The sequence below is a fragment of the Nuphar pumila genome, chromosome 15, assembly GCF_984573655.1.
Source record: "Nuphar pumila chromosome 15, dmNupPumi1.hap1.1, whole genome shotgun sequence".
NCBI classification, from domain to species: Eukaryota; Viridiplantae; Streptophyta; class Magnoliopsida; order Nymphaeales; family Nymphaeaceae; genus Nuphar; species Nuphar pumila.
The window spans coordinates 14,420,144-14,439,906 of NC_143263.1; the positions used below are offsets into that span (position 1 = coordinate 14,420,144).

At 34.9% G+C, this 19,763-nt stretch overlaps 1 long non-coding RNA gene across 1 annotated transcript; it reads right to left on the minus strand.

The window, feature by feature from the left end:
* Positions 1–588: 588 nt before the first annotated feature.
* Positions 589–19,413, minus strand: LOC149814588 (uncharacterized). Its single transcript, XR_016427925.1, has 3 exons — positions 19,284–19,413; positions 11,102–11,289; positions 589–780 (listed from the first exon to the last, which is right to left on the minus strand). It is a non-coding gene; the product is annotated as an uncharacterized LOC149814588 (long non-coding RNA).
* Between the last annotated feature and the right edge of the window lie 350 nt (positions 19,414–19,763).

The following is a 19,763-nucleotide window of genomic DNA, read 5'->3' on the forward strand; positions in this document are numbered from 1 at the left end:
ATATTAGAATAGTATAACATAAATCGCGGTTATAGTAACATACTATCGATTTGCGAGATATTGTTTTGTTTGTTAATATCAATTTGTAAGCTATTATGTTGAATTTTTGTATCGATTTGTAATATATTATGCGATATGTATATCGATTTGTAACATATTATGTGTTTGCTAGTGTCGATTTTAAGATATTTGTATTACGATATTGAAATGTGTGTGTGCGGCATTTACATTATTGGGCGATTGTGATTGTGATTTGCGTATTCAGATCATTGTTTATTTAGCGATTAAAATTGAAATCGCTGTCACGTGAATCACTATCATCAACACACATATACGATAAGTCGTTTCTTTTATTGGCACGGTAAATAACAACTCGATGCATAGTATAGTGCGATGCAACTGACGATCATGACCGATAACATGGAGAATGATCTGCATGTAGATTTATTTTTGCATGGTGGGCAAAAAGAAATCCTTTTGCCTCATAAGTGCACGTGGTTTCCATTCTCCTCCTCTTTCTTTTGCTTTTGCTTTTGCTTTTCCTTCTCTTCGTCATTCTTCTTCATCATCTTTAGTTCTTCATCAGCTTTCTTCGTTTGCTTTTCATCTTCAATATCTGATGGATCAAGCTCCGCATAATAAATATCCAACAATTTGTTTCTGTCTTTTTCATTCTCAATGTTCATTATATTTTGGTACTTTACATAACCCTCATATATATCAGATTGGCGGATGATTTCTTCAAGAGTCATCCCCTCCAATGGTGAAGGCAATTATAACCTGCAAAACACGTAAATTTAACTTCATAAGTAAACATTATAGTATGATTTAGCAAAATTAAGTACAAATCGAGGTAACTTCATAATTACACATCGCTACTGCATCAAACGTATAAATCGTTGCTGCTTTAGACGTATAAATCGTTGTACAAATCGCACCCTTCATAAGTACATATTGTTGTAATGTTTTAGCTTCGTAAGTAAACATTGTAGTATGATTTAGCAAACTTAAGTACAAATAGTGGTAACTTCATAAATCATAAATACACATGTCTACTGCTTCAAACGTATAAATCGTTATTGCATCGAACACACAAATCACTACTTCAAACTTACAAATCGTTATAGAAATCAAACCCTTCATAAGTGCATATCGTTGTAAATCATAAATCGCTACTACATTAAATGTATAAATCGTGGCTGCTTTAAATGTATAAATCATGAATCATAAATCGCTATTGCTTGAAACGTATAAATCGTTGCTGCATCGAACAAATTGCTACTGCATTAAATGTATAAATCATTGTTAAATTCAAACTTATAAATCATTGTAGAAATTTATCCATCATATCGTTGTAATGTTTGGCCTTCATAAGAACAAATCGTGATAACTGTTTTTCGACGCCCAGAAGGTGATAGGTGTTGAGAAACTATGTTTTGATGATACATGATAAATATGATATGCTTTCATGATGCATATATATGATACATGATAAATACATGATATGCTTTCATGAGATATGATAAATATGATATCTTTCATATGTGAAACTGAATATGTTATATTATGACTGGATATGATGTGCTATGTATTTAACGAGTATTTGATGCAAGGTTATTTCACTTAAGAAGAGTGAAGACAACTTGATCAAGTGCAACTATTTGATGCAATCATACTACTTTGAAGAAAAAGCTTGATGGGCCATACACTCATAAAGATTATCCAAGAAGATCGGCTTCCTCAAGATGAAGACTTTTTTCTTCTTTAGAGTCATATGTAACAGAACCTTCAGAAGCATGCATATTTCATATTAGACTATATGCTTTGAAATCATACAAGCCATTTATTTACAAAAAGTTAAGCTTTCATAAAAGGATACGTTATGTATATTGTAGCATTTCAAAACCACCTTTTTGAAACAAATCATTGTACTTCCTACAAGCATTTATGAAAAAGACATTTTGACAAGATATAATAACTCATGATTTCAAAAGCATTAATTGTACTTTCTTACAAGCATTTATGAAAAAGACATCTTGACATGATATAATAGCTCATGATTTCAAAAGCATTAATTGTACCTTCTAACATGCATTTATGAAAAAGACAACTTGAAAAGATATAAAAGCTAATGATTTCAAATATGAAAGAAAAAGACAAAATGAATTAATTCATAATACACATTTACGTAAGAAATTTTGGTTCATAATACATAAGCATTTATGAAGAAAAGACAAAATGTGAAAAGATGTATTAGTTCATAATACATAAGCATTTATGTAAGAAAAGACAAAATGTGAAAAGATGTATTGGTTCATAATACATAAGCATTTATGTAAGAAAAGACAAAATGCATTAGTTCATAATACACAAACATTTACGTAAGAAATTTTGGTTCATAATACATAAACATTTATGTAAGAAAAGATAAATTATGAAAAGATAATACACAAGCATTTATTTGAGAAATGACTATTTGTAATATAAGTATTACTCAAGCATTTAGTGTACTTCACAACCATTCATTTTAGAATTGACAATTTGAGAAAATAAATATTATTTTATTAAAATAAGAAATGACCATTTATTTCTTTAAGCATTAAATGCCACCTCAAAAGCATTTGAGAAATGTCTATTTATTTATAAATAAAACCCACACTCAAGAATGTCGACTTACTCATAAACATTAAATACAAATATAATATATGTTGAAAAGACTTTAGTTACTTTTTTACAAACCCATAGAATGTCGACTTACTCATAAACATAAAATATAAATATAATATGTTTTGAAAAGACTCTAGTTACCTTTTTACAAAACCATAGAATGTCGACTTACTTGAAGTCATCATTCTCCTTGTACAAGCATTAAATACCTCCTGTAAGAAATCCTTGTTAATATCCTTCTCAAAGAATGTCGACTTTCTTGTAGTCCTCATTCTCTCTGAAGACTTTGAAAACCACAACATAAAGAAAACACTTAACATGACTATGTACAAATAAATATCTCAAAGCACTCATTGTACTTACACTCATTTAAAGTAAAGAAGTACTTATGTACCTCAAATCATTAATTAGAATAAAGACAAAACTACACTTCAACGTTCAAAAATACTACAAAACATTTATTATGAGAAAATACTTAATACAAAGAATAACTCATTCTAAATACACCAACGAATAGTGTACTCCAAAAATGCTTCGTATGGAAAGAAGACTTTTTGAAAAAGCAATATAGTACACTTATCTTTTCACACTAAGTTGTTTTTGAAATGACCTGACTTCTCATATCCCAAAAGGACAATCATTTCAAAAAGACAACGACTAGTTTTCTAAAGACTATATATACAAACAGAACAGTGTGAAAATACAAGCAAGCTTTCAACGAGAAAAATTCCTGCTTGACACTCTGAGAAAAGAGCTTAGAAAAAGAAAGAGAAAAAGTCAAGAAAAGCTCTCAGAAAAATACAAGAGTGTGTAAGAAAAGAAAAAGATCATTCTGAGAATCTTCATACGTGCATTCATACTCTGCATATCATTCTGAAGGTTCTATAGGAAAGTGTTGTAACTTTCTGATCTCTGTTGTATCCCTTCTCTGTTGAGAGAAGTAGACCTCTGTGAAAGAGGGTGTTTCCCTTCTCTGTTGAGAGAAGTAGACCTCTTGGGAAGAGGGTGTTTCCCTTCTCTGTTGAGAGAAGTAGACCTCTGAGGAAGAGGGTGTTGTACTATTTATCCGGTGACTCGGATGTTATAGTGGAAGGCTCAAGTGTTTTACTTGAGGACTGGATGTAGGTCAGTAACTCGGCCGAACCAGTATAAATCCTGTGTTTATTGTGTTGTGCCTTATTGCCTTATTTTTTATTTTATCGATCTGCATCGTATTTCACTATTCACCCCCCCTCTAGTGGAATTTCATTTGGTATCAAAGCAGGTTCTGCTGGTTTCTACATAACAAGTCTTCCGGCACAAAATGGCATCAACTTCTTATGCTCGTGATATTGAAGGTCAACACTCATCTCGTCCTCCTTTTTTTAATGGCACTAACTATGGCTACTGGAAATGTAGAATGACCATATTTCTTAAGTCTGTAGATTTTGCTGTATGGAAAATTGTAGAATGTCCATATTCTTCTCCTACATCAGACTACTCTTCATGGACTGATGAAGAAAGAAAAATGGCAAACTTAAATGCAAAAGCAATGAATGCTCTATATTGTGCCATAGACCAAAATGAATTTAACAGAATATCCATTTGTGATTCTGCTCATGATATTTGGCATTCTCTGGAAGTTATTCATGAGGGAACAAACAGAGTAAAAGAAGCTAAGATCTCATTATTGGTTCGAAAATACGAACTTTTCAAGATGATCAAAGATGAAACCATTACTGAAATGTTCACTAGATTCACCAATATCACCAATGATCTTAAATCTCTGGGAGAAACTCATTCCCAGACTGATAAAGTAAAAAAGATCTTGAGATCTCTCACAACTGATTGGGATAAAAAGACTACAGCTATAGAAGAAGCCCAAGATCTTTCCAAGCTTACTCTGGATGACTTAATAGGCAATCTTATGGCCTATGAAGTTCATATGAAGGAAAGAAGGGAAGAAGAACAACCTACAGAGAAAAATCTTGCCTTCCCAACTCTCTCAGAGGATGATGATTCAGAAAAAGATTCTGAAATGGCTCTTCTTACCCGAAGTTTCCAACGCTTCATGAGAAAGGACAGGTTTTCCAAAATACTCAAAGAAAAGCAGGATTCTAAAGAAGACACCATGTGCTATCAATGCAATAAGCCAGGTCACGTAAAACGTGACTGTCCTCTACTAATGAGAAGATCTAAAGTCGAGGAACCAAAGAAAAGGTTCTTCAAGAAGAAGACTCTCCATGCTCAATGGGATGATTCAGAACCATCCACCAGTGAAGAGTCAAGTGATGATAAAGCCGAAACTGCAAACATGTGCTTCATGGTAAATGAAAGCTCTGTAAGTGAAATTTCTGACTTTTCCTTTGAAGAACTTCTAGATGCTTTTCAAGAACTATTTGAAGAATCTAGAAAAATGAGTCTCAAAAATAAAGTTTTAAAATCTAAAAATTTAGAGCTTTCCCAGAAAAATGAAAAACTCAGTATTGAAAATTCTGAGTTGAAAAAGAAAAATTTTATGCTTACTTCTGAAATCTCTTCTACTAGTTCCATGACTAAAAATCTTCAAGTAGAAATTTCAGAATTAAAAAGTAAAACTGGAAACCTTATGAAAACGGTTTTCAAATTTACCAAGGGAAAAGAGAACTTGGATAAACTCCTATCCTCTCAAAAATTCTCTTTTTACAAGAATGGTATTGGTTACTCTCATTTCAGCAAACCTTCTTGTATGAATCAAAAGACCACTTTTGTCAAATGTTCTTTTAAACCTAAAAAGGAGTATTATAATCTTAATTTTAATTCCTTGTACTCCTCTAAGATTATTGATAAACCCAAATCAAAATGGATATGGGTTCCAAAATCTAACAAAAAGGGACCCGATCGGGTACCAAAAAGAGTTTCTACTTGATCTATTGCAGGTATTGAAAAAGAAGAACAGATGGAAATTAGATAGTGGATGTTCAAAACATATGATAGGACATCCAGATCTTTTTGCTGTTCTTCATCAAAAAGAAGGAGGAACCGTCACCTTTGGAGATAACAACAAAGGTTTGATAATTGGTACTGGCAATATTGGTAATATCGATAAACCTCTTATCAAAGACGTTCTCCTTGTTAAAGGTTTAAAACATAATCTCTTAAGCATCAGTCAAATGTGTGACATAGGATATAATGTATGTTTTAAACATGATGCATGCCTCATAGTGGACACAAACGAAAATATTGTTTTAAAAGGTATAAAGAAAAATAATGTATATGAATAATATTATTGAACATTGTCTCATAAGCAAATAATGACTCAAAATTTATGGCATATGAGAATGAGTCATGTTAACTTTAAATATATCTCTAAAATGGCTAAAAATAACTTGGTTCGTGGGTTACCTAAAATACCATTTAAAAGAGACTATTTTTTTTGTGATGCTTGTCTTAATCATAATAAATATGCTTTTGTCATTATTGATGATTACTCAAGATTCACTTGGGTAATATTTTTGAAAAACAAAAGTAATACGTTTTGTGAAATTGAAATTTTATGAAAAAATTACAATATGAAAAATCCTCTTCAATTGTTAAAATTCGTAGTGACCATGGAGGAGAATTTGATAATGACCTTTTTTTTGTAACTTGCATGGTATTTCACATAACTTTGCCTTTCCTAGAGCTGCACCTCAAAATGGTGTAGTAGAAAGAAAGAATAGAATCCCTCAAGAATCTGCCAGAACTATGCTTCAACATAACAATCTTGCTAAATATTTTTGGGCTGAAGCTGTTAATATTGCATGCTATATTTCAATAAGAGTACTAATACTATTGAAGAATCTATGCATGTCAGTTTTAATGAGTCTATTGGTCAATCTGTTCATAATAAGACTAATGATGATGATCTTGAAAGTACAGATTTTCTTTTAGATAACTCAGCTGAATCTAATAAAGATGATCATCAAAGAACATTTGCTCCTGTTGCTAGACTTGAATCTATAAGAATGTTTTTAGCATATGCAAGCTATATGGATTTTAAACTATATCAAATGAATGTTAAAAGTACTTTTCTAAATGGTTTTATAAATGAACAAGTTTATATAAAACAACCTCCAGGTTTTAAAAATGAACAATTTCCTGATCATGTTTTCAAACTATATTCACGTATACTCTAAACACTCATAAAAACACATTCATCATGACACATTCTTTATGTCTTTCAACTTGTCATCTTTCAAGTACACATCAATAATAACTCCTTCTCCTATTTCCTTTTCACTCATATCCATAAGAAAAAATAATATTAAGTAAAGCTATCATGACTCTGTTCACATCACTCATCTCATAACACCTTTTATCACTTTTGTCTTCTTGTGAAAACCTCTCTTACGATAAGCTATCCGAGATTCAACATGATATTGTGTTCCTCACTTATGTTATTTTTTCAAGTGATATATCCCTTTTCATGACTTCCTTTCCTCCTATCAAGACACTTCACTAAACTTTATGTTAAATAAATCAAGTGTTTATCCTTCTTATTTTCTTCACCACCTTTTTCAAAATCAAGCTGTCATATTTCACGTAAAATCTTACTACATCATCTGTTATATCATATCCTCAGTACAATCTATTATCGTCCTTTCATCCTTCACACCTTTTATGAAAAATTATTCGAAAAACTTGTCTTTCATTTTTTTTATTCTCATAAGTACTATTAGTACCACTTTTTTTCTCTCTCTATCTCATACGAAGTGAGACTCCATATGTGATCTTTGACCTCTTACAATTTATCTTTTTCAAAAACTATGTCCTTCAAGCAAAACATCAATTCCTATCAATCATAACTTTACTTTATGTCATACATCCAGTGTTTGTTGTACATTATGACCACTCTTATCTCTCTACAAATTCATATCACCCTTCTTTATGTCTACTTTTACTCCTTTCACGTATATCCATAAAAACACTTCTTATATAAGCAATTATTACTCTTCACTCATGAATATCTTTTTGTCTCATCATCTCTCTTACCACTATTCAAAGTCAAAGTGTGTCCTTCTCATATTTACGTATACTCACAAAAATTACAAATATGAACACATTAATCATCACACATTTTTTTTAAGTCATTCTTTTCTTTCAAAAATATCATATCTTTCAAAGTACACATCACATGATCACCCTATGACCTATTTCCATAAAAACTATTTCTATATTAAATAAGCAATCATGACATTTATTTATCTCTTTCATCTCATATCACTCATTAATTATTTTTGTCCCTATCCATGTCTTATTTGAAAATCCATGTCTGTCATCACTCTCTTCATACGCCCAACTTAAAATTGAGCTTGACTTTATCTCTATTCATCTCTCTCACATGAATTGAGCTCACTTCCTTCTTTACTCTGTCTCAAAACAATGGATCACCCCATGTATTATTTGAAATCCATTTCTTGACTTGTTGTCTTCAACTTACTTCAACCTGGTCTATAATATTAACTCTTCGACTCTGATCCCTCCTTTTTGTCAATGACAAAGGGGGAGAGAAAACTTACCTCTCCTATGTAGGAGAAAAACGTTTAACACTTTATCTCATACACATGAAGCATACACAAACTTTTTTATGTTAATTTTGGTATTTTTTTTATGATTACTATTTCTATGCATTTTTTATTTCTGATATCATATTTAAATCATCATAATATATATGGCTTAGTAACAGGGGGAACATATATTGTCATCATCAAAAAGAGGGAGAATGTTGAGAAACTATGTTTTGATGATACATGATAAATATGATATGCTTTCATGATGCATATATATGATACATGATAAATACATGATATGCTTTCATGAGATATGATAAATATGATATGCTTTCATATGTGAAACTGAATATGTTATATTATGACTGGATATGATGTGCTATGTATTTAACGAGTATTTGATGCAAGGTTATTTCACTTAAGAAGAGTGAAGACAACTTGATCAAGTGCAACTATTTGATGCAATCATACTACTTTGAAGAAAAAGCTTGATGGGCCATACACTCATAAAGATTATCCAAGAAGATCGGCTTCCTCAAGATGAAGACTTTTTTCTTCTTTAGAGTCATATGTAACAGAACCTTCAGAAGCATGCATATTTCATATTAGACTATATGCTTTGAAATCATACAAGCCATTTATTTACAAAAAGTTAAGCTTTCATAAAAGGATACGTTATGTATATTGTAGCATTTCAAAACCACCTTTTTGAAACAAATCATTGTACTTCCTACAAGCATTTATGAAAAAGACATTTTGACAAGATATAATAACTCATGATTTCAAAAGCATTAATTGTACTTTCTTACAAGCATTTATGAAAAAGACATCTTGACATGATATAATAGCTCATGATTTCAAAAGCATTAATTGTACCTTCTAACATGCATTTATGAAAAAGACAACTTGAAAAGATATAAAAGCTAATGATTTCAAATATGAAAGAAAAAGACAAAATGAATTAATTCATAATACACATTTACGTAAGAAATTTTGGTTCATAATACATAAGCATTTATGAAGAAAAGACAAAATGTGAAAAGATGTATTAGTTCATAATACATAAGCATTTATGTAAGAAAAGACAAAATGTGAAAAGATGTATTGGTTCATAATACATAAGCATTTATGTAAGAAAAGACAAAATGCATTAGTTCATAATACACAAACATTTACGTAAGAAATTTTGGTTCATAATACATAAACATTTATGTAAGAAAAGATAAATTATGAAAAGATAATACACAAGCATTTATTTGAGAAATGACTATTTGTAATATAAGTATTACTCAAGCATTTAGTGTACTTCACAACCATTCATTTTAGAATTGACAATTTGAGAAAATAAATATTATTTTATTAAAATAAGAAATGACCATTTATTTCTTTAAGCATTAAATGCCACCTCAAAAGCATTTGAGAAATGTCTATTTATTTATAAATAAAACCCACACTCAAGAATGTCGACTTACTCATAAACATTAAATACAAATATAATATATGTTGAAAAGACTTTAGTTACTTTTTTACAAACCCATAGAATGTCGACTTACTCATAAACATTAAATACAAATATAATATATGTTGAAAAGACTTTAGTTACTTTTTTACAAACCCATAGAATGTCGACTTACTCATAAACATAAAATATAAATATAATATGTTTTGAAAAGACTCTAGTTACCTTTTTACAAAACCATAGAATGTCGACTTACTTGAAGTCATCATTCTCCTTGTACAAGCATTAAATACCTCCTGTAAGAAATCCTTGTTAATATCCTTCTCAAAGAATGTCGACTTTCTTGTAGTCCTCATTCTCTCTGAAGACTTTGAAAACCACAACATAAAGAAAACACTTAACATGACTATGTACAAATAAATATCTCAAAGCACTCATTGTACTTACACTCATTTAAAGTAAAGAAGTACTTATGTACCTCAAATCATTAATTAGAATAAAGACAAAACTACACTTCAACGTTCAAAAATACTACAGAACATTTATTATGAGAAAATACTTAATACAAAGAATAACTCATTCTAAATACACCAACGAATAGTGTACTCCAAAAATGCTTCGTATGGAAAGAAGACTTTTTGAAAAAGCAATATAGTACACTTATCTTTTCACACTAAGTTGTTTTTGAAATGACCTGACTTCTCATATCCCAAAAGGACAATCATTTCAAAAAGACAACGACTAGTTTTCTAAAGACTATATATACAAACAGAACAGTGTGAAAATACAAGCAAGCTTTCAACGAGAAAAATTCCTGCTTGACACTCTGAGAAAAGAGCTTAGAAAAAGAAAGAGAAAAAGTCAAGAAAAGCTCTCAGAAAAATACAAGAGTGTGTAAGAAAAGAAAAAGATCATTCTGAGAATCTTCATACGTGCATTCATACTCTGCATATCATTCTGAAGGTTCTATAGGAAAGTGTTGTAACTTTCTGATCTCTGTTGTATCCCTTCTCTGTTGAGAGAAGTAGACCTCTGTGAAAGAGGGTGTTTCCCTTCTCTGTTGAGAGAAGTAGACCTCTTGGGAAGAGGGTGTTTCCCTTCTCTGTTGAGAGAAGTAGACCTCTGAGGAAGAGGGTGTTGTACTATTTATCCGGTGACTCGGATGTTATAGTGGAAGGCTCAAGTGTTTTACTTGAGGACTGGATGTAGGTCAGTAACTCGGCCGAACCAGTATAAATCCTGTGTTTATTGTGTTGTGCCTTATTGCCTTATTTTTTATTTTATCGATCTGCATCTTATTTCACTATTCACCCCCCCTCTAGTGGAATTTCAATAGGTACAAATCTATTTGTTTCAATATGAAAATAGGTGTTATTTAGCATGAATAGTATAGCCAGTTGTAAGATTTAACATTCACATTTACAAATCGATTTGTTTACATAAGAAAACCTTATACAAAACTCACCGAAAGGACACAAGTTTTGCTAATCCGACAGTGGAGGAGAAACACCTAGAAGGTAGATGCAGCCGATGGTGGCAACGGTTTTCCGACTACGCTCCAACGGTAGTAGACGACGAAAAGAGGTGCTCCGACAGCAACAGACCACGATAAAGGGGTGCTCCGGCAGCAGTAGACAACGATAAAGGGTGATCCTGCAGCAACAGACGACATCAAAGGTTGCGTCGTCAAATAGAGATTTTGTTACAGCAAATGACGCATCATCAAAAGGTGAGCCAGAATGTTTAGGGTGACATATTGCGAGAAACTCCTATTAAGGCAAAATTGTTTACTCTTTAGGGCGAAAACGATGATGATTTTAACCCTTTCTCTCTTTTGACGAGAAGACATTTTTGTCCTTTACTCAAAACATCATTTTATGACGCTAATGGCGGGAAAGGGTACTTAAGTCTTTGCAAACAAACCGAACTCTAATGCTAAGTGATGCTGACATACACGGGGAAACGAGCCCCACTTGATTACGTACGTGGCGCTCATTCATACCCGAGAACACGCACCTGTGTGTTCCAGGGGAGAACATATAACCTGCTCCCATTAATGAAGGATAGGTCTTGTGAGTTGAATATTTAATCAAAAATAAAAGTACAGAATCTACTGATATTTGGAAGTGGGTACCAGAATCTACCGTTGCTTTTATTCTTTTGTGTTTGTTGAAGATTCTTTGAGTTTCACATTAAATATGCTAAATTCATGAAAGTTCATGGGTAGATTTCTAAGATTTATTTGCTGATTCTCTCCCTCTTATTTACCATGAGCAGTGTGCTAGTGACAAAATAACTACACCCTATCTCAACGAAGAAACAGGATCTTTGGTATGTGCGTAATGGAATGTTCATGTTCGTCTGATATATTCCTTCAAATACTTTCTTTGTTATAGTGATAAACATTTTCCTCTGAACTTGTTACAGTTTGTATTCTTCACTAGTCGAATCGTATTCTTGACAGTTATTGTGAACAGATCGACCACACAATTTGTTCACCTCCTTGGAATGGATAGACCATCACCTAAAAAGGTGCGCAAAGGGGATGTCATGAAAACTACATTGGATGGGCATTTCATTGAATCTATCCTGTTACTTAGAAACTGTGATGTGCGTATAGCATGGAAAATACAAAGGCTTTGGTTGTTGAAGGCTTTTTTTTAACAAACTTTTCTATGCAAAAGTCTAGGGGTGCAGCCAGGAGAGAATTGAATTTTATTGTAAACCTTACTCTCCGATATGAACCCATTATGGTAATTAAGCTCATACACTGTCACGCTTTTTCAAACATTGATAAGTTAACAAAGTTTGTCAGTTGTATAGTGCAACTCAGCAACAGTCAGTCTCATGCAATTGTGGGGGATATGGATCTGTGCAACAAATAATACACTTGCTTGAATTCAAGGTGAAGACCATTAAGAAATTGGAAATGCCCTTCCTCCTCTTACTATTGTCTTCTTTCAATGCATACTCCTTCCTTCTTGGGCTCTAGCAAAGCAAACGCATCCCACAAAGGAGATAAGGTAGGATAGTACTCTATTATACTTTCTTTTTCTTTTGTCTTCTTGTTTTATGGGTCGAATCTTCTCTTGAAGGTAATACTCATATGCCAATCTCTTTGTGTACCATTCCCTTAAGGAATTCATGTGCTTCACTTGCCTCTTTGAACTTGGCTAAGTTGGCCGAGAATGTTGAACATTTCAGATCAGGTTCAACCCTAGGTGTGACCGGGTTTGACACAAAACACTAATGAAAGCTTTAGTACTGCATGTGTGAGGAGGGGGTTACGTGAACGTGAAAAATTCATATTTAATATGATATGTGAAAGATTCACATACATAAATGAGTGTCATGCCTCCAACTCAACCCCACCACCACCACCACACACGAGAGGGTGGTGTATGTTCGCCCCCGATGATTCACTGAATCCCACGTCTGTGTTCGGGGCTTTGAATGAGCACCACGTATACAAGCACATGGGGCTCGTATTCCCGTGTATGTTGACATAACTTTGCATCGGACTCTGGTGTTGTTGCAAAGACTTAAGTACCCTTTCTTGCTATTCTTCTCATAAAGTGATGGTTTGAGAAAATGACAAAAATGCCCTTCATTCAAAAAAGAAAAAACAAACAGTTCAAAAAAAGGACAAACATGTCCTCCATCCAGAAAGTCGAGGATGATGTTGACTCTTCAAAGTCTTCTTTTTCTGTTCAAAAAAAAGACAAACATGTCTTCTTCTTCTTTCTCCGTAAAACACTGTAAAACCCTCTCTCTCTAGAGAAGAAATCAAGGGAAACAAAGAGTTCTTCCTAGAGAAGGTCATGAACAACAACCCTCTCACTCTCTCTCTCTTCTCTCTCTACTTCTGTGCACATCCAACAGATGATCCTACATTGCTCCATCGTCATCTTCTTCTTCTTCTTTCTTCGTAAAACACTGTAAAACCCCCTCTCTCTCTCTAGAGAAGAAATCAAGGGAGGTAAAGGGTTCCTCCTGGAGAAGGCCATGAACACCAACTCTCTCACTCTCTCTCCCTTCTCTCTCTACTTATGTGCCTGATTTAGAGTTTTTGCCCTTACAGGAGGGGGGTCCGGGGGGTTCATCCCAGCGTGGGTAGCATCATTCAACTAAATGAGTTGTAGATCCTGATTCAGAGTTTTTACCCTTATAGGAGAGGGGTCTGGGGCTCCTCCCAACGTGGGTAGCATCATTCAACTTGAAGAGTTGTGGAGTCTGATTCAAAGTTTTTACCCATTCATATTTTAAGGCATTAGATCTCATGTTTGAACATCCACGCATGTGCAGTTTGCTTTCATCATGTTCAGTTGCTTTCTAGATTATACTTTGAATTCTTATGCATTTTAGATCTATCGATTTGTATGTAACCAGAGCTCATTTTAATCTAAAATTTTTACTGCAACTTCATGCATATGTCTTTATGCTCTCCACCAAAAATCAGATCATTCTGAGTTTGTTTGACTCACTTTAAAAATCGAGATTCAAAACCTGTTATTTTGCACCGTCAGGATTTTAGCAGAATCACGACCAACTTGCGGAAGTGATTTCTCCCTAACCAGAGATGATCTTTCCGATCCGTAAAAAGGGTTGTTTTTTAAATTGAATCTAGTTTGTTCATACCAAATTTCAATGATTTCTATGGTGTTTTCGTACCAGTTTCGGGTCAAAACCCATAACCCTTTCACCCTGTGTCATTTTAATCGCTCAGATTTTGATCCATTTTGTTTGAATTTTATTTTCCTAATGAAAGATCATTTTTCAAGTATGTAAAACGGGTTCTCTTCGTTTATGTGTCTAGTTCATTCCTGTAAATTTTCAGAATTTTTCATGGTCAATTACTATTTTATTTTGATTAAATACCAGAACCTTGTATCCAGATTTTATAAATGTTCTGATTTTGGCCCCCATATCATGATTGTTGTAGCACTTCTTCAACAAATCGTTATTTGATTGGCAATATTCTTCAACAAATTATTGTTATGATTTTTTTGAGTCTCTAATGAGTCTCTACTATGATTTGTAGTATTTTTGGGTTTCCAACGAGCCTCACAATGATTTATAGTGTTGTTAGATCTTTTAACTATGATTTATAGTGCTTTGGGGTCTCCAACGAGCCCCACAACGATTTGTAGTGTTTTTCGATCTTTTAACTATGATTTATAGTGTTTTTGGGTCTCTAACGAGACCCACAGCGATTTATAGTGTTGTTGGACCTCGCTATAGCGATTTGTAGTGTTTCTCGCTAAACACTACAGCGATTTGTGATACAAATCGCTATCTAAATCAGGACCAACTTGTCAGGGTCATATCTCCCTAACCAGAGATCGGATTTCAAATTCGTAAAAAATGATGTTTTCGTTATGAAGTTTAGTTTATTCCTGTCAATTTTCAGCGATTTCTATGGTCATTTGATACCCCATTTGGATCTAAAACCAGACCTCTATCAGTCTGCCTTATTTGAGTGACATAGGTTTTTATTTCATTTTGTAAGAGTCATATCTCCCCAACGGAAGATCATTTTTAAAATCCGTAAAAAGGGTTTTCTTCCTCTATGTGTCTAGTTTATATCTGAAAAGTTTTATAACTTTTTATGCTCATTTGATATTTCAACCCTGTTAAAAACCGAGACATATTATAAAATGTTATAAAACTTAAAAAGTTTGAAACTTCCTCTAAGTGTCTCGATTTTTAACAGGTTTGAAATATCAAATGAGCATAAAAAGTTATAAAACTTTCCAGATATAAACTAGACACATAGAGGAAGAAAACCCTTTTTACGGATTTGGAAAATGATCTTCCGTTGGGGAGATATGACTCTTACAAAATGAAATAAAAACCTATGTCACTCAAATAAGACAGACTGATAGGGGTCTGGTTTTAGATCCAAATGGGGTATCAAATGATCATAGAAATTGCTGAAAATTGACAAAAATAAACTAGACTTCATAACAAAGATACCACTTTTTACGGATTTGAAATCCGATCTCTGGTTAGAGAGATATGGCCCTGACAAGTTGGTCTTGATTCAGATAGCGATTTGTATCACAAATCGCTGTAATGTTTAGCGATTTGTAGTGTTTCTCGCTAAACACTACAGCGATTTGTGATACAAATCGCTATCCGAATCAGGACCAACTTGTCAGGGTCATATCTTCCTAACCAGAGATCGGATTTCAAATTCGTAAAAAGTGGTGTCTTCGTTATAAAGTCTAGTTTATTCCTGTAAATTTTCAGCGATTTCTATGGTCATTTGATACCCCATTTGGATCTAAAACCAGACCCCTATCAGTCTGCCTTATTTAAGTGACATAGGTTTTTATTTCATTTTGTAAGAGTCATATCTCCCCAACGGAAGATCATTTTCCAAATCCGTAAAAAAGGTTTTCTTCCTCTATGTGTCTAGTTTATATCTGGAAAGTTTTATAACTTTTTATGCTCATTTGATATTTCAAACCTGTTAAAAATCGAGACACATAGAGGAAGTTTCAAACTTTTTAAGTTTTATAACATTTTATAACATGTCTCGGTTTTTAACAGGTTCGAAATATCAAATGAGCATAAAAAGTTATAAAACTTTCCAGATATAAACTAGACACATAGAGGAAGAAAACCCTTTTTACGGATTTGAAAAATGATCTTCCGTTTGGGAGATATGACTCTTACAAAATGAAATAAAAACCTATGTCACTCAAATAAGGCAGACTGATAGGGGTCTGGTTTTAGATCCAAATGAGGTATCAAATGACCATAGAAATCACTGAAAATTTACAGGAATAAACTAGACTTCATAACGAAGACACCACTTTTTACGGATTTGAAATCCGATCTCTGGTTAGGGAGATATGACCCTGACAAGTTGGTCCTGATTCGGATAGCGATTTGTATCACAAATCGCTGTAGTGTTTAGCGAGAAACACTACAAATCGCTATAGCGAGGTCCAACAACACTATAAATCACTGTGGGTCTCGTTAGAGACCCAAAAACACTATAAATCATAGTTAAAAGACCGAAAACCCCAACAAATCGTTGTGGGGCTCGTTGGAGACCCCAAAGCACTATAAATCATAGTTAAAAGATCGAACAATACTATAAATCATTGTGAGGCTCGTTGAAGACCCAAAAATACTACAAATCATAGTAGAGACTCATTAGAGACTCAAAAAAATCATAACAATAATTTGCTGAAGAATATTGTCAATCAAATAACGATTTGTTGAAGAAGTGCTACAACAGTCATGATATGGGGGCCAAAATCAGAACATTTATAAAATCTAGATACAAGGTTCTGGTATTTAATCAAAATAAAATAGTAATTGACCATGAAAAATTCTGAAAATTTATAGAGATGAATTAGACACATAAACAAAGAGAACCCGTTTTACAGAATTGAAAAATGATCTTCCATTAGCAAAATAAAATTCAAACAAAATGGATCAAAATCTGAGCCGTTAAAATGACACAGGGTGACAGGGTTATGGTTTTTAACCCGAAACGGGTACGAAAACACCATAGAAATCGCTAAAATTTGGTATGAACAAAATAGATTCAATTTAGAAAACAACCATTTTTACGTATCGAAAAGATCATCTCTGGTTAGGGAGAAATCACTTCCGTAAGTTGGTCCTGATTCTGCTAAAATCCTGACGGTGCAAAATAACAGGTTTTGAATCTCGATTTTTAAAGTGGGTCAAACAAACTCAGAATAATCTGATTTTTGGTGGAGAGCATGAAGACATATGCATGAAGTTGCAGTAAAAAATTCAAGTTAAAATGAGCTCTGGTTACATACAAATCGATAGATCTAAAATGCACAAGAATTCAAAGTATAATCTAGAAAGCAACTGAACATGATGAAAGCAAACTGCACATGCGTGGATGTTCAAAAATGAGATCTAATGCCTTAAAATATGAATGGATAAAAACTTTGAATCAGACTCCACAACTCTTCAAGTTGAATGATGCTACCCACGCTGGGAGGAGCCCCCAAACCCCCCTCCTGTAAGGGCAAAAACTCTAAATCAGGTTCCACAACTCATCAAGTTGAACAATGCTACAGTTAGTGTGCAGGTAAGTCGGTGTTTGATGGAGAAATGTTGGATCGTTTGTTGGATGTGCACAGAAGTAGGGAGAGAGAGTGAGATAAGGTTTTACCCCTCTCTTGTAAGGGTAAAAACTCTGAATCAGGATCTACAACTCATTTAGTTGAATGATGATACCCACGCTGGGAGAAGCCTCCAAACCCTCCTCCTGTAAGGGTAAAAACTCTGAATCAGGCTTCACAAGAGTCAATATATAGGTCAGTCGGTGCTTGATGGAGCAATGTATGATCTTCTAATGGATGTGCACAGAAGCAGAAATACAAGGGAGAGAGAGAGTGAGAGGGTTGATGTTCATGGCCTCCTCCAAGGGAGATTTCTTTCTCGGATAATCCTGCAGTGCAGAGACTGAGTCTTAAATAATCATCTTCGGGGCACTTAAGTCTTTACAATCACTCATTTTCAAGAACCGTCATTTTTTTTGCACCAATGAAGGAGAGGGTACTTAAGTCTTTGCAATCTTATCAAACTCAACGCTAATTAATGCTGACAAACATAGGGATACGAGACACACATGCTTACATATGTGGTGCTCTTTGGGACCCCGATCATGAGATGTAGCTAACTGTTTGGAGGGGGGAACATATAACCTGCTTTGACCCTACACACATTATAAATTGAGGATGTGAGCAATCAAGGTGTCTTTTTTCATTTGGGCTCAGGGTCCCATAACTCAATGTTGGCATTTATAGAAACCATAACTGAAACCTAAAAGTAAAAACTACATAAAGGTAGACGTTATGGATCAGACGACACCTGGCATTCTTCATGTGGCACACAAAGGAATTTGTATCGATGAACTTTTTTCTGGTCGGACTCCCATTCAGTTTTGAAAAGTTGGATGGCGATGGGGGAGGAGTTATTCGGTGCACCACCACCTGCGGATCGACAGCTGTTGTTGCCCTCCCGCGAAGGCGGCGATGGTCGACGGGATGCCTGAATCCCATTTTGCACCATTTTTAAGCCCCTGTCATGTGCTTCCCCCAATGAATCCTCTGCTTCAATGCTTTTTTTATGCCCCTTTTAAGGATCACTCGCGACGGGGTCTGCCGGTGCTGCGAACGACCCTGGCATCGAGGGACGGCCACTACTGGTCAGCCGATGCCGGTGGCTACCCTCGGTTGACCACCGCTAGCGACAGCCAGTGATGGAAGCTCAATGTCGCCAGATGGAGGAGCTTAAAAAAAATAGGGGGGGTCAAAAACCCATTATGGAACCGGGTTTTCACCCTTCATCCACCGGCCGACGACTGGATCCATCGTAGACCACCGGTCGCCGGAGGCTTCCCATTGCCTACCGCCGTCGTGACCGACCGTCAAAGGCGGCCGTCGACGGTGGTGTATGTTTCGGTGAACGCAGGCCAAAGGGAATGCCTAACGGGCAAGCTGCCCTTTATTGCTGCAGCTATCGGCGGATGACGGCTGGTCACCGTGGACTGGCCATTGTCGTCGGCTGCATTGGCCTCGGTCGCCGGTGGCGATGGCAACCGGCTGAGGTTGCCTGCGAAACACAAAAAAAAAATTATGACTTACCTTCGCTGACGCCATCGATGGCGAAGGGACCTATCGTCGTGCGGGGGGAGGTGGTCGTCGTCCCAGGCAGACTTGTCGGTGCTGTGCCCGTCATCTGAAATGGGGGGCGTCGGTAGACGTCAACATAAACGAACGGGGGGGGGGGGCGAGGTTATCAGGCACCGTCAGTGTGCCTTTCAGTTTCTGAGAAACCGAATGTTTTTGGTTTCTCAAAAATTGAAACCCGTTTTTTTTTAATAGATAACCTGGTCCGAGCAGGTTGAGTCCAGACCCGGACCCGGCGTTTGGACCCGATCCCAGAGATCAGACCAGACTCGAACCTTGGGATTGAACCAGACCCGGATCCATTTAGGGTTCTAGGTCTGGGTCAGACCTGACCTGGATGGGACTGGACCCAGATCCATTTGAGATATCGGGTCTGGTCTAACTTGATCCAGGATCTGGATCCAACATGGATCTTTTATGGATCGGGTCTAGGTA